Here is a 17413-nt window from a genome sequence, read left to right as displayed (position 1 = left end):
GACCCACTCAGACATTGATGCACCCACTCCAAGATCCACTCAGACACTTGTGCACCCACTCACAAACCCACTCATACCCTCATGCACCCACTGACAGACCCACTCAGACACTAAGCCTATGGCCAGTCCTGTGGCCAACCACTGTCACGCATGGCCGAATGCCGTACTTGGTGCTGGTTTGGGTGATTATCAGAGGTTGGCTGCAGGGACTGGCTGCAACATGGGGTTGGGTGCACAGTATGGTGTTGGGTGGTTAGAAGGGATGGCCTGCTTGGGCCGGGTTCGCTCCACAAGGGAACTATAACTCCTGTCCTTGCCATGCACTGCTAATTACACCAGATATTACAGCAATCATGACAACTTGTAAAACACCCTTAAAACTATCAATAAAATATTAGCAGTCAGGGGCCATATTTATACTCCGGTTGCGCCGAATGTGCGTCAAAAATTTTGACGCACATTCAGCGCAAACGATGCCCCATATTTATACCCTGACGCCCGATGCGGCGCACAAGGGGAATGGCGCTATGTGCGTGAGTTTTTGGAAGCGGCACCCCGCCCTGCGTTAATGACATGCAGGGTAGGCGTTCCCGTCCAAAAACCCACGCATACAGCGGTGCGTCGTATTTATGCTTCCGGGCAAAAATGTCTCCCGGGCCGTAGGCGGCGCAAAAAAATGACGCAAAGCACGAATAGCGTTAAATTTTAACGCCTGGGTCAGGGCAGGCGTTAAAATGGGGCAAACACACCTGTACTTAAGCAGAACACACAGAACAAACAACAGAGCAGCAGAGCAGCAACAGGGAGCTATGGAGGTGCTTTTTCTTCAACGTGCACGTAGACGCAGAGCCCTGCAGCAACAACAGCAGCTACAACAACAACAGCAGGGACCCCAAAGACAGCGCAGAAGGCAGGACAGGATATTCCGCCCAAGAACAACCCTGCATGGCCTCAGGGAACGGGACATCATCCAGAGGTACCGGTTGAACTGGCAGGCCATTCAGCAGCTGCTGGCAAATATCGAACAACAGTTGGCCCCCACTTTAGTGACACCCCGCACTATCCCAACTGAAACAAAGCTGCTTGCCGTACTACACCTGCTGGCAAGTGGCTCCTTTCAGACAACTGGTGCCCTGGTTGGTGGAATATCCCAACCATCATTCTCTGCATTCCTGCCTAAAGTCCTGGATGCCATCATTCGCCTGACACCCCGCCATATCTGCTTCCCTAACACACTGCAGAAGCAGCAGGAAATTAAACAGGGGTTCTACGCCATCAGTGGCTTCCCGCACGTCCTTGGTGCAATCGACTGCACACACGTACGCCTTGTGCCACCTGCTGATTCAGAACACCTCTACCGCAACAGGAAGCACACACATTCAATCAACGTGCAGGCCATAGTCGATCACCAAGGACTGATCACCAACATCGTGGCCAAATATCCTGGGAGTGTACATGACGCATTCATCTTCCGTCACTCCACCATCAACCAACACTTCCAGGATGGACGCTATGGCAATGGACTACTTGTTGGTAAGGACAAAAAACAAACCCATACACACACCGCACACAAACCCTCTAGGACAAACAACACATACACCACAATAGCAACACCTAGCCAGGAACACACTGAGGTACTCACATCACTAGCCATGTGTCAGAAGTCAACATTTAACCTGTCACACATTGGAATTTAATCCACAGCCTAATGTGAAGACATCAATGAGTGTGGTTGGCCAAATGTCACTTTACAGATTGGAAGTCTCAAAATAACCTGTACACTAATACAATGCATAAGTCAAAAGGTATGGGATGGCCTGGGCTCATACACATGAAGGTGTCAAATACACTTTCACGTTTTAACTCGGCATGGAACTAACATCACACCCCCAGTGAGGACACACAGACAACTGTATCACTAGTCACAATGCTAGGGAGGGAACACTCTACTGCAACAACAAAAACAGTCCTTCTGACAAACGGTTAGCCAACAAACACTTGCTCAGCCAAGGGAAAATATATCAAAGCAAAGTTTTCAATAACAACCATAGGTTGGAACATTAGTACACAAAAGAGTCACAGACAACACAAGACAACTACAGCCATCAAAGATCCGTACAACACTGCCTCCTACATCTAATTCAATCCATTCTCTTTCTCTTTCAGCTGATCAGGGGTATGGCATCCAGCCTTGGGTGATGACACCATTCGGGAACCCAATCACTGCTGCAGAGCGGGCATACAATGACGCCCACAAGAGGACCCGCAGCATTGTGGAGAGGACCTTTGGGATCCTAAAGTCTAGGTTCCGCTGCCTTGACATCACTGGCGGGAGCCTACTCTATTCCCCAGAGATGGTGTGCAAAATCATCCTCACTTGTGCCATATTGCACAATATATGTGTCCAGAGGAACATTCCCCTCCTTGAACTGGACCCAGGCATGCCTGAGGATGACGAAGAGGAGGATGCTGGGCCGCAACAGGAGGGGGGACAACCCAACACGGCAGCAGGACAGCGTAGGCGCCAGCAGCTTGTAAATAATTTTTTTGCTTAATGTATAATAATCACCTGTATTACACTATTGTAAATAAACACAGATATCAAACACCACATCATGCTTTGGTCCATGCATTACTGAGCACCTTTACTTATAAAATGCTGACGAAGAATGTGGTCTCCTTGACCAACAATGCCATAACAATCATCACAACAAAAAAGAACATTTCAATTGTATGCACAGAGGGTAGGATGTGACATGATACATTGCCATACACAGAGGCCCACATGAGTACAAATGTGGCAAATCCACATGCTACATCAAAACACCTGAGACAGTCTTGCACCCAGACAAAAAAAGTAGATCATGTGAAAGTCACATCACATGTGGTCAGAGACAGGGTGGGACCATCCATGTGTACGTCACCATGTCATCAATGGCTTCTCTCCAGTGGGTGATATGAGCAAAACACAATTGGGACAACATTAGCTGCCACTAACTCAGGAGGAGACCTGGATGTCACAGTGACAACATACACCCAGACAGGTGATAGTGGATCCACATACCAACACACATGTACACATATGTCATACAATCAACCAAATTATTGAAAGTAGACCATCACAGTCGGGTCCCAGTTTGAACCTAGCAGGAAGAATGTGACATGCCACTTAACCAGTTAATGCAGAAAGGGACACAGACACCCACTAAAGAATATTCCCCAGAACATCAGGAACGCTCAGAGTCTTCCAAACATAGTCATTGGGAAATGGTAGGCATGTCAGCTCAAAATCATCATTACTGCAAACTTCTAATGGGCTAATGAGATGAATGAATGGTCAACAGTCATACATACCATATGGCCTTACATTAGCCTGCTGCTGCAGGTTTCCCATAAAATATTAAGCCAAGCCATGGATACTGTAACTAATCAGGATGGTCAAATCCTAGGGTGCTGGGGGCCTAAGTCCACTTCTACGGTCCCACAAACATACACAAATCCTGTACTTGTGAGCCAAACACATGCATAAGGTACATGTGTGGCCTACATGTCAAGAGTAGAACACAAAGCACAAACACAAAATGAGGCTAGGACATGGTTAGCCCCATAATAACTGTAAGTGACCATTGCACTCCCTGTTAGGACTCCAGATAAAAGCATCACCATCATAAGTGTGGACCAAATTTGGAGAAGGAATACATCATGGTATCCCATCCATCATTTCCAAACAGCCATCAGCAATTGCCACAAATATGTTGACAAATATGGAAAAGACATTATGTAACGTATCCACACCATTACTGTGTGAATGCCTGCCATACATACAACAATGGACATGTGGCATATCCAAACACAAATGTGTATCACATTGCCCCGTTTGACCCTGACAAATCACCTTCCCCAAGTTAAAAACATGAAGACGTAACAAAAAGATTTGATCATAATTCTACGCATACAGCATGGGTGTCATATTTTGGTCACGTACATGAGTGCACAGAATGCAGAGTCAAATCTGAATGTATACAAAAATTTCACAGATTTAGACAGCAAAATATAAGTTACATCATATTTCAGATTTGACTCAGCAGCATGTGCATTCCTGTACGTTTCAAAAATATGACGCCCATCATGTATGCGTCGGAAAAAATGACGCAACATGCACATATTTTCGTACATCTCGTACAGTAAATGAATATTAATATTCATATCATATTTTTTCACTCAGCAGCATTAGCACTCCTGTAGGTGGATAAAATATGACGCCCATCATGTATGCGTCGGAAAAAATGACGCAACATGCACATATTTTCGGACATCTCGTACAGTAAATGAATATTAATATTCATATCATATTTTTTCACTCAGCAGCATTAGCACTCCTGTAGGTGGATAAAATATGACGCCCATCATGTATGCGTCGGAAAAAATGACGCAACATGCACATATTTTTGGACATCTCGTACAGTAAATAAATATTAATATTCATATCATATTTTTACACTCAGCAGCATGTGCAATATTATGCGTCATAAAAAATGACGCTAAATTATGTATGCGTGAAAATACGACGCAAACCGCGATTAAAAAACGGCGGCCATTTTATGCAGGAAGTGATGTAATAGGATATCCTGTTTGCCAAATCTGTATTGGAAGTTGACTTTCACTTTCACTTTTCAGTCTCAGATTTTTCTAGACTGTGTGGTTCAGTGAAGAGTGTTGTCCTGTGAATTACTGCTTTGTTGTCCTGTGTAGCTTGTCTTTTGTACTTTGTTCAGTCTAATATTGTTGTGTATCATTGTCTCAGTCTGTTAAGTCTAGTTTTGTCCATTCCTGTATTTGTTTGTATTGTCTGTGGGAGTCTGTTGTGGCTAGGGTAGTTATTGGGGTTAGTTGGGCTATTTTCTCCTTTTCTTAACTTCACACCTCTACCTTTCCCCATTTCCTACTTTATTTTTTCTGTTAGTCATCAGTCATAATGTCAGGGAGGCCTCGCCTGTCCAGGATGGGCGAAGATGAATTGGGGGGATTTATCTGGCTAGTGTGCCATTTCCTCCCGCTGATGCTGGAGGCTGGGGGCCGTGTGATACAGGGGTATCACACGGAGGCCCGGAAAATTCGCTGGGAGAAGGTGCGCCATCACATGGTCCGGGTCCATGGGACCATGCGGAATGTCCATCAGTTGAAACACCGCTGGGCCGATCTGATCACGAGGGAACAGGACCTGCTGGACCACCTGGGAGTCAGGATTGGTGGCCCTGTTGGTGAGTAGCAATCAATTACATGGACATGATAGTAATCTGTGTGTGAACATGTGATGAATGTTACCCAATCTGCTAGATAAGGAGCTGCCTATGTGTAATGCTAGGGAAACCTAGGCCCTTGTCAATATATATTGATATCCCCAAATTGGCTACACTTTTTCTCCCTCAAACAGCAGAAACTTAATACATATATCTGTATTTGGCAGGTGTGGCCCATCTCTGCGTGATGCAATGATGCAAATGCTGCCTTACTAATGTTTACATATGTGCCCTAATGTGTACGTGTTGCACAATGTGTATGAAGACCTATGCTAGCAGTCAGATGGCTCAGTTGTTCTACACATACCAGATGGCTGTAGCTGTATGTAATGTAGTGTAGCATTTGTGTCAGACAAGCAACACGTTAATGGCTCTATTTGTACTCTACATGTCATAATGGGCAATGAGTAAGTCATGTCGAAACAACATACCTACATATGTAGACCCCATCGCTCGAAATCTGATTTGAATCCCATGATGATGATATACATGTGTGTTTTATACACGTCACATGAAGTCAGATATGTTTTCCACAGATATGTCACATGTGTGTGTGGTTGCTGTGTGTTGAACATGTCCACATAGGCTGTTTGACTGTGAGTGGTCATGCAGTCCTCATGGAACAAGTGTCTGGATGTCTCTCTGGAATGCACATGCTGAGATGTTTGGATAACAATATTGGCGGGGCATAATTATTGTGAGTAAACTTGGACGACACCTGACTGTCCTGGCCACTGCATGTGTGTAGTAGGGTGTGTAACTGTAGCAGGAGAATCATCCAATGTTAATGTTGAATACAAACTCATCCATGCAGTATGAGCATGTGTGAAAGTGTATCATTACCATGTCATATTCTCACAGTGTCATTGTAACAGAATTATTTTGTCAGTCCACCCAGTCTGAGTACATTCTTCCTGTCATGCTTTACAGGTGGACCAGAGCCTTACACCGTGGGAGAGGTGGCACACTTCGACGACCCCGATACCTACAGTGAGTGTTGCCTGAGTGCTATTTGATATATTTATTTGCCAATGACGCAAAATGGACTACTGTGTGTTCAAGAGAAATCATGATGTGATGCGCTGGCCGTTCATTGTCATTGTCGTGTTAGTGTGATATCAAATTGGACTTATGTTTCTGTTAAGCAACACCTAGCCATCTCTGAGATTGAGGGGCTGTAGGACATTACAGTTGGGCCGCAATGGGGAATGGGATGAGTTACTTAGAATACACTGGTCAAAGTAAGACTTGGTCGGGGACTTGACATGAACTGAGTCTGCATATCAGACTGACATTCTCCCATATAGCTTAGGCACATGGCTGTGATGAAAAGTGCATCTTCCTAGTTGAGGATGGATTGTGCACACTGTAGGTTGGATCTTCCGGGGGCATGTACTTACACAAGCTGAACTAGGAGTGTGTGTGACTTGAGTGCAATGGCCTATGTGTTCTGTTGAATCATGAGAATGGGTGTTCCACCTCCTCTGTGTGTGTAGTAAAACATGCCTCACTGATAGTATGTCATGTTGGCAAAAGTCATATCATTGTGACATGTGTGGTCCATGGATGTCACAATGTTTGCCTAAGTCCAACGTGTTGCTAGCCATTCATAGGTCTTGTGTGTGAAGGCACATACTTGGTGAACGTTCAATACACTCCTGGGTGTGCATTTCACATGGGATTGGTGGTTGTTCTTCCCACACCACCCTCAACGACTGGGATGTTAATGTGAAACAGGCTACCTTGGACTGTAGCAACCAGTATCTCACACTTACTTGACACCTTTTGTGTCGTGAGTCAGAACCTAGGGCCAGATGTGCCAAACTGTGTACAAGTTGATAAACTCATAATTATTGTGTGTGAGTTGCAAACATCTGTTTCCTATTCCGAAATGTATTAGGTGATCATGAAAATATATGGGAGATTTTATTCCTAATCCTAAATATGAAGGCTTTTTCCAGTCCTATTTGCAACTGACAGTGGTATGCAAGTCCATTTGCAATGGAGTTTGTGGTTGCTAAGTGAGTCGCAGTTATCATCCACTTTAAGTGGATGGTAACCCACTTGCTAGCAGTAAGGGGTCCCCATTGTAACCCATCACCTTTCCGAGTGTACCAAAATAATCCTGTACAAAACAGGCAGTGGTCCTTGGGACCACTGCGGCCCGTATTTATAATTTTTTTGCACCACATTTGCCCAGCTTTTTGACGCCAAAACGGCGCAAACTTACAAATTACAATTGGAATTTGCAAGTTTGCGCGGCTTTTGCGTCAACAAGTGACGCAAATGCGGCGCAACAACAAATATAAATACGGGCCTAAGTGCCTTAAATTATTCAATATTGAAATTGTCGTAATTTATTTCTAAGTGCTGCTCATTTCCCGTTGAGGTAAACGGCCTACACTTGGGGAACATGTTCTGCGTTATTTCCAAGCGGTCACGGACATGGAGGTCTGCTGTTCCCAGCAGGCCTCCATCCCCGTGAGTGCCCATAGTTGCAAAGGTGGAGCAACTTGCAACCCACATCATTGATGTAAATGAGGTGGCTCTTAGCAACCCCATAGCAACTCACAGACGGTGTCAGATACCCCATTCTGCATTGCAGATTGTTCGTCCCATTTCCCATCTTCCTACATCTGGTCCCTAGTGTAGACATTGGGTTATAGCCCATTGGTTCAATCTTAGCACACAACCAATTCCAGATGGCTTAGAGTGAGGAGTGTGATAGTTATCACATATAGTGACATATGTAGTGAAGTAAGTATGCGGAAGAGGTGCAGCCATGATGTACAAAACCGTAGGGATGATTAGGATGAGTAGTGTAGGGTGATGTCATCCATCATGTAGAGACCTGGATATTCTAGGTGTGATATGCCCTTATGTATGCATGCTTCACATGTACTTCCTCTGAGCCCTTCTGTGAACTATGTTGTGACAATTGCTGCAACCTATACATTTCTAGTAATGTACAAATAACCCATTGTGCTATCCCACCCAATGCAAAGCCAAAGGTAAATATCTGCCTTTTCTCTTCACAGCTGCTAACATGAGGGCGGCCGATCGCATCCATTTTGAGCGGCGTGCCATCCGTTACAGGCACATCCTGCAGGTGCAGTCTGGGTATCGGCGGATGGGCCGCAGGTATCACTCCGAAAGGGCCTCCGGGGCGTGGTGGGCCACACCACAGCCTCCAACAAGTGTGCCACCTACAGCCACCAACGACACAGCCACCAGGTCTGGCCCAGTGGTCCCATCTACTTCGGCTGCCATGGACCCGCCGCATGCAGCACGACCTGGACCCAGCCGTGTGCTGGCAGCAGGACAGTCACATGTCCCACCAACAGCTGCCACTAGCTCGACCTCTGCTGGCACACAAACCCTCCCCACAGACCCTCCCGTGGACCCTGCAGCCTTCCAGGCATTGTCCCAGAAAGTGGACAAACTTTTGAGGAAGGTGGACAACCTGACTGATGACATGAACTATGTAAAGACCCGGGTCCGCGACATCAGGCGCACACTAAGGAGTGCAAACGTCTAGTTCGTTTGCCCTCTTAAACTTTTATCCCTCCCCTCTCACCTCTTTCCTTTTTTTCTCCTGTTAGTTGGGCTTTGGGGATTAGTATTAGGATTAGGATAGGTATGTAGCTTAGTTAGTGTTAGGGAAGAGGGTGGGGGGTCCTTGTTATTTTTCTCAAATATTTGTGTGTGGGTGGGTGGGTGGGGGGCAATGTTGGGATTCATGTTTAATAAAACAAAAAAACAAAAAAAATGTAAAACAAAAAAAAAAAAAAAATTATCTGCTTGTTTAGGATAGTGTAGTATGTGTGTAGGTTAGTATGTTTTGTCCTGCATGTGTCCTGTCTCATAATGGTGGGTGGGGGGTTGATGTTTAGATCGTTTCGTTACATGTGTAGAGTAAGTTTAGCTTAGGTTAGATAGGGACAGTTGTGGGTTATTAGTAGTCAGGTTAGATTAGTGTAGGTGTACCTTTCCCTTAGTTGCCTCTTGTAGTACTAGATATAAATAAATATTTTGTTAACCCTTTACTTGATGCGTTAGGTGCTACTTTATCATGGCCTTGACATCCATGTTGCAGAATGATTTAGTGTGACATTTGTGTCCTATGCTCAGCATCCCCTGGGAATGGATGTTTAACATCCCATCTACCCGTGTGCTCACTTGTTAAGTATCCTCAAATTGGGAGACTCCCCATTGGTAGATATGTGTCCAACTTCACAAAGAGTGCTTCATTACATGTCAATGTGGGTTAATTGTTAGGTCGGACAGCAGTGTGAAGCTCAGGGAGATCTTTGTAGATGAGGAGTTGTTCACACTCATGTATTGCTGCTTTCATTGCTGAGCTACATCATGTGTGTACTGAAGCAGCATGAATTTCCTTCATGGAAGCCTACTCTGTAAGGGAAGTTAATGCAGTGTGATTTGTACACGATTCATTACATTAAGCGGCATCCATTCTTATTTAAGTCTTGCATGGAGCCTACATTTCCCAGACACCATTTGCTCTCTGGAATAGCGATAGATGGTGCATCATTCTGACCAACACAGCATGATTGTGTGTGCTTAGTTCCTTCCTCAGTTATTTCCCTCAGTATGGTAGGGCTATGATGCAATCCTGGCCAATGCACAGATGGATCTGAATATATGACATCAGGACAGTAGTATAGAGATTCAACAGGGTTGCCACACAGCCACTTTGGAGTTAGGTACTGCACAGTTGAAGTGTGAAATGACACAGAGACACAATAGGTGAGCAAGTGCGATTTATTTACAGGTGTTGTAGTGCAAATTGTCCATTCAACATTTTGGCAGAGTCCGTTCTGGGGCATCATTTCTTGGTGAGCCTATAGAAGGTGTCAGTGCAGAGGGACAGGATTACCAAATTGTAGGAGAGAGACATTCACTGGCAATGTGGACAAGTCAAACAGTGGATTGCCAAACAGTCATTGAGTGTAGGTGTTCAGAAACTGGGCTTTGACTAAACGCAGGACCTTGGTCAGAGTAGGCCATGGTGCAGGGACTAGGGCTTCCGGGTACTCCTCCGTGTGAAGGTTATCTGTTCCACGTCTTCTTCTTCTGATGTGTGTGTTGCCTCCTCTGTCCTTGTTGTTGTTGGTTGTGAAGGGGCAACACACACCTCAGTGTTAGAAGACATGGAGGCAGACATCCCGGGGGCTAGTCCCTGTGGACTTAGGAAGGGCAATACTGCAGCAAGGAGGGCCTGCTGGTTTCTCAGAATGGCAGCCACATCCCGATGGTAGGCAGCCAGGTCAGCCCTGAGGGGTTCGATGTTGCATTCGTGCACCCGTTGACTGGCTTGCATTCTTAGTTGTTCCGTCAACTGGATGACAGCTGTGGCGATTTGCTTTTGAGTTTCTACAAGTTCCTGCATGTGCGATGTTAGTGCTTGCATCACAGCTGTCTGATCAGCAGGAGGGATCATGCACGAACGCACCCTCTCAAGGCTGGCTGCCATAGTTTGCATCCCCACCCGCACCTCCTTGGCCAGCTCCCGCTGGACCCCAACGACGGTTCTTTCAAAGCTGGTTCCAGTGTCGTCGGAGTCCTCAGCTGTATTGGAGCTGGCAGGTATTACATTTGGGGTGGCAGGTGGGTCTACTGGGGTGGCTGCTTCTTCTGGGCTCCTCCTTGGGACTGAAGGTGGGGTTTGGAGGCTTCCTAAGACCATGTTGAGGGTTTGTGGGGAGAGGTTGATGGGGTCGTCATCGATGTCATCAGGGAAATCAGGGTCAGGCATATCGGCAGGAGATCCATGTTCCTCTGCAATGAAACAGGGTACAATTAGTGTGTCTGTGTTGTAACAAGTTTGCAAACAGTTACAGGCGTTTGGATGCCTTATCTTTGGTGTCTGTTTTTTTCTGGGTATCTGCTGTCCTTCATATGGGCATTGTTGTAGGCCTATGGCCCACCTGTGTGTCACATGTGTGATGTGGAGCTACCAGACTTGTCTGCCTAATTGCCGCTAGGTGTTGCTTTGTAACATTTTGTGAATAGGCATCTTTGTGTCCTACTAGTCCCTCCGTGATTAACTATTCTTATGTAGAGACATTTTCGAGGGTGTGTTCTCATTATCCGACCTGAGCTGACTTGCTTACGAGGCAGCAGGATAGCTAATGGTGTGATGGACTGAGTCTGACCCACTTTTAATTGACTCTGTCACCCTGATTCTTTCATTTTGCTCTAGCTAACTAGCATTGGCTCATGTCTCCCACAGCAAAGGAATGATTATACATCCGAGCGCATGACATCTTTGGAACTTTTCAGGGAAGTTGTGGTCACTCAGATCCCAACATCTTCACTCTTTTCCAGTATGAACTCATACACAAAAGTCAAAGACAGTATTTGTTTCATATGATGATCTCTTTGAACAACTGACTTGTCTATATTTAGGTGTGAGCCACAATAACCCAAATACTTCAACATGGTAGACTTGAAATAGTCAGCAGGAGAGTAAGACATTGGTCGAAAGCTATCATGGTGCCTAACAGTTTGTACTCTCCCTCTGCTTGTTGTATTTATAGCACAGCATGTTAAGCTTCTAGCCTGCCTGTCTGAATCACTGGGGAGACTTCATCCGTCATATCTGAGCAATGGCCTGTGATCTGGTTTTGCATCTGCAGCAAGGCAGGCAGCGTCTGGTGTTTCTCTGTTTGGAGACTCCCTCTTGTGTGTCTTGGGACAAGGAAGTGATTTTATAAGTCATAAGTCATGGTGATGAGATAGTTTCCCTACGCAGGAATGGCAAATCAGAACCCCTACCCCATCTATCCGCAAAGTACCAGACTGTATCCTTGACTGGGGCACAGAGTGTATCTGTTCTGGCACACTCCAGTGCAGATGTAGGCAAAACAGTGTGATTGGACTTATTAACAACACCCTAGGACTGGCTATTTGGTATATTTCCTGATAGGAAGGCCAATGAGAAGCATGTAGTGCAAAGTGCTCAGAGGCTCTTAGATGTGAGCATATGCGTAAGAGTACATTCAGGGTAAGGTGCAGAAAGGCCTACAGCCTGAGGCTAATGCGCAAAGTATACATTACACTTGCCAGAATACACATTGACTGACTGTGGGTGTTGTGAGTGCCCTGCCAACACACTTGCCTCTCAGGACCTGCCCCATTCACTTTTGATTCACATTGCATGCAGTGTACATGTTCCGTGCCATTTCCTATGCATGTTCATGTTTGGATGTGGTGTGGATGTAAACATTGTTGATGTTTGAAGATGAAGGTGGGTCATGTGTGTTTGATTGTATAAGCCTGTTTATCGTATGAAGGTCCGATTTGTTTGTCAGACTTTGCAGGTGTGTTTGAGTGACCAGTTGCCTATGTCTCCTCCTCAGGTGTTGTCTGAGCAGTATGTCATTAGTGATGTAGCCTTGTTATCCAGGCATGTGAGGGACCCTGACGTATGCAGCATGTGTGTGTGGTTGGTGCTGTGTGGGTCCTATTGCTGTTTACTTTGGCTTATGTATGTGTCAGGTATGGACATTGGGCATTTGAGTGTACTGGTGCGTTTGTATTTTTACACTGACTTGTTGCGGATGTCAATGTCACCCCCTAATTTGTGTATGTATATTCCATGGGGAGGTTGCTGCCATTTGGTACTGTAGCTGCACAGAGATGAGAGGCGTTATTGTAAGGTGTTGTGGCAGTTACATTGCAGTTGTTGCTTTGCCTACTGGGTTACTGATAGGGACCTAGTTGCTGTAGGATAGATTTTACAAAACAAGTGCCTGGATGTGAGTTTGCTGTAGTGGCCTTCCTACCTGTCGCTGCTTTCCCTTGGCTCTATTGTTGTACTTACAGGATGTCCCCATGGGGCTGTACTTGTTGCTGTGTTTGGTGGTGCCCCAGCTTCAGTGTGTGCTAGGCATGCCCCCCTACTGTGCTCCTTTACCCATGCCACTCTATGTATATGCTGACTTACATGCATTGTGTAGTAGGTATTCCCCCCCTGGTTGCAGTTAACATTAGTGCATTATAATTCCCCATGCGACTTACCCTGCATGTGCATTGTGTCTTGGTAGTCTGCACTGTCCTGCCCTTGAATCCCTGTGACGATCTCCTCGGGGATGGCGGCTGCAACCATCTCCTCCATGTGGTCCAGGGCCTCCTGTTGTGCTGGACTCCCACCTCCAGTCTGCATTGCTGCCTTCCTGTTCCTGGCCATTTTCTCTTTGGTCCTGCGTTTACAGTCATGCCAGCGTTTCTTACACTCAGTGACTGTGCGGCGTTCTTCAGCCACACTGTTGATCTTGTCCACTATTTGCTTCCATATGGCCTCTCTCCTACTGAGTGGCAATTTGGATGTAATGAAAAGTTGGTGCTGGTGTTCCGTCACCTCTCTCACCAGGATTTCCTGCTCCTCTTCACTGAAGCGACACTTTCTTTTCTTTTTTTGGTTATCCTGGTTTGTTTGTGGGACCTCTTGGCTGGTTCCTGGTCTGCTGTCATCATCCTGGGCTCTGTTGTGTCCACTGGGATCCATGTTGGCTCTCTGGTAACACTGCAGTTTTCGCGCTAGAATTTGACGCAATTGCGTGAGAAAAACCAGCGCTTTCACGATTGCGCTGTCGTAAATCGGCCCACGGTGATGTGCGTCGCCTTTACGTGGTTTTTCCTTACGACTTGACTCCGCTGTGTGCGTCACAATATCCTGACGCCCACCTGTTGGTTGCGCCGCCGTACGTCAAAGTATAAATTTGACGCCCGCACGGCGCATCCAAATGGCGTTAGACGGCGCAAAATTTTTTGACGCAAAACTGCGTTAGCGCAGTTTTGCGTCAAAAAGTATAAATATGGGCCCAGATTTTTGAAGAAAAAGCTGTGCATGGCGAGGGTGCGAGTTATAGTTACCTTATGGCGTGAGCTATAGTTATTTGAAAGAACTCCAACTAGAACTACTGAATTTCTATGGTTTTGTACTAGTAAATTGAGAACATAACTATAACGTCCCTGTAACCTTTGTTTTTTCCGTGACAATATACATATGGACACATATTTATATGGACACATATTAATATATATATATACATATATATATATATATATATATATATATATATATATATATAAATATGTGTCCATACGTATATTGTATTATATATATATTGCATTGCAAATGTACAATTTCCCATCTTAATTCCCATAGAAATCTATACTCTCCAATACAGATAAAAAGGCCGGAATGAAATTACACAGATTTACCAGAAAATCTAAACTTTATCAGAAAGTGTGCTTTATGTGATTTGTCCTAAATTTGTTCTGACGTTTTTGAGGAATTAGCATTTAGGTAAGACTCACGGTGGGCATAAAGGGGTTAAAATTTTAGGTACATCTGAATTGTTGTTGTCCAGATATTCTCTGATTGACCAGTTTAAAGAGGGCTAGTCAATCCTTGTTTACTATTTCAGGACTCAGGGATATGGTTTCTGCATCCATAAAACAAATTTTAAAAAGTTCAATGTGCAGATTGAGCATACCTTGTTGGGGGGCCCAGAGAGGCCACGCGTGATTGGCTCGCCACAGCATATTGTGACCACCATTATGACTTGGCGGACATGGCCCTCTTTGAAATACATTGTAAAGAATGACAGTTTTTGAGTGTCACAAATAGGAGCACATATAAAGGGTGATACCAGATTTTAGTCAGAATATAAATAATTTGCTGTTGGTGTTATATTCTTTTTAGAGGTTCTGGTGAGTTCTCTGGTAAAAACATACAGACCTTCTGCTAGGATATGATGAACCACAGCTGACAGAAAAGTGTTTTCTTTCTCGATTTTCTCAAAGGGTATGGAAAGCGCTCACAAAGGTAATGTGAGCTCATTTCCTATACTTTCACACTCGTCCTCAACCAAGTGAAAGTAAAGTCTGATATTCTGAGTATATCATGTAGTACCATCAGCAGCAGCCTGTTAGTTGATTCCCCCTTGTTCTATTGTAGCTCACCACAATTCTCTAATGAACAACCTCAGCGCTAACCTTCTGTATTTATGCTGAAAGTGTGGCACATCAGAATGACATTTTGATGGAATTAAAGGTGTAAAACTGATTGCATTCCCTAGAGTGGAGACTGTGTATATTTTCTCCTATAGAAATATGGAGAGTGCTCTAGAAACTCAAATGAGTGCACATTTTCTATAAATTCTGGATTACTTTCCTCATAAATGTCAGGTAAAAAGTCTGGTATTCTGAAGGAAAGATATTTCCAACACCGGCAGTTGTCTGTCAGCTGGTTCCCCAGGGTTCATCTCCAAGTTAATCACAGAGTTTTAACAAAAATATAGGGGCACATTTAAGAAAAGTGGTTCTGCCCTGTGTGCAGTGCCACTTTTCTTGTGCCCTTTACTGCCCCCCGACTGCCACCATGTGTGAGCGTTACTTAAAATACGGTGCACCATGGTCAGGATAGGGAGCAATAGCATTAATTTTCATGACACTATTGATGTACTCTGCAGGAGTAGTGCCAAAATATTGGCACTACTCCTGCAGAGTACACAGGGGCCCATTATAAATAATGGAAGCCACCGTTTAACGCCTGCTCTGAGCAGACGTTAAAAGTGCCATAAAAAATGTTGCAATAACATCTCTTAGATTTCCTTGTACCATTTTTTCGGCCCCCCTAATCGGGGAACGCCCCCTTTGCATACATTATGCCTGGCACAAGCATAATACAGCACAAAGGGTTACAAAGTGGCGCAAGGCATGCATTGTGCCACTTTGTAAATGTTGCACGAGGATTTTGGCCTCGTTGGGCCACATTAGCATAAATAATATGAAGCTAATGTGGCGCAAGGTGGCACTGAGGCACTCATGAGCACCATTTGATTGAAATAGGAGCTGCTGAATTTAAGCCTTTCCAGAGGATGAGGCTGAAGTAAATGCGCATTAAGATGTTAATACAGGTATGAAATTAGTGAGTTAAAAATGTGAGGGTGGTATTGGTTTCTAGTATTTTGTGGCATAATTTATCTTTAAAGAGAAACATCTGCTTAAGTGCAGCATTCACTTTCCACATCTCTTTATTCAGCCTACACATTTTCTCTATCACTTAACGGCTCCCTAAGTTTAAAATAGTACCAATTTGGTAGACAAATGTATGTGAAATGACTGAAAAACAGAAAGGTTAAAGTGATGTTATAGTTGGGTGCTAAGAATTTATATGAAAAAAATGAAATTCTATGAAAAAATACAGCTGTCAAAATGTCTTCGTAGTTACGTGTTATAAAGAGACATGAGCTCATGTTAAAAAATCCCCAAAAAACTGAAATATACCAGCTATAACTTAGTGAATCAACTGTAACTTGTGCTCCTTTCATACATACACTGCTTATGACTTCACATATTATGTCACTCATGCCATGTTAAATGACATCATTGATGACATCACTCATGACATCTCAGTCACAGCCTCCAGCCAAACCTTGCATCTAATCACATTGAAACTTGGACTGTGTGCCTAGGCTATGGCAAAGCCCTGCACCCAACCTTCCACAAGCATCAAAACTCCCCTGCACACAATTTACAACCATGTGTATGAAAGGTTGACATTGAACTTAGCCTGTGATTAGGGTCTCTACCCACCACTCCACAAGCTATTCACCTACACTATGCACAGATTTTGGACATACACAGTGAATGTTCTCTGCAAGGCCTGGTGTCAAACCAGGCCCAAAATACAACAAGCTTTTTGCAGTGGGTCCACCTATGTCAAGGCCCTGCAAACACCCCTCCATGACCACCTGACACTCTACTTGCTCAGGCATTAGCCCTACACATCAAACAAAGGTTGAACAAAGCATCTATTGTTTAGTGATGTTTAGAGGCCAACTCTCCACAATTGACCTACTTCACCTGGACCCAGTAAGTGAATACAAGTAAGATCTCATTAGTAATTTAACAATGTTGGTGTTTTAAATATAATCAGTGGCACCATTTATTATATCATTAAAGATGTATTGAATGATGTAATATATTAAGTCATAAGCAGTGAGTTATGGGGGCACAAATTATAGTTAGGTCACTAAACTATAATTGGAGTATTCCAGAATTTTTTGAATTTTTTTAAC

This window comes from Pleurodeles waltl, chromosome 1_1, assembly GCF_031143425.1.
Source record: "Pleurodeles waltl isolate 20211129_DDA chromosome 1_1, aPleWal1.hap1.20221129, whole genome shotgun sequence".
Lineage (NCBI taxonomy): Eukaryota > Metazoa > Chordata > Amphibia > Caudata > Salamandridae > Pleurodeles > Pleurodeles waltl.
Note: the sequence above shows the minus strand (reverse complement) of the source record.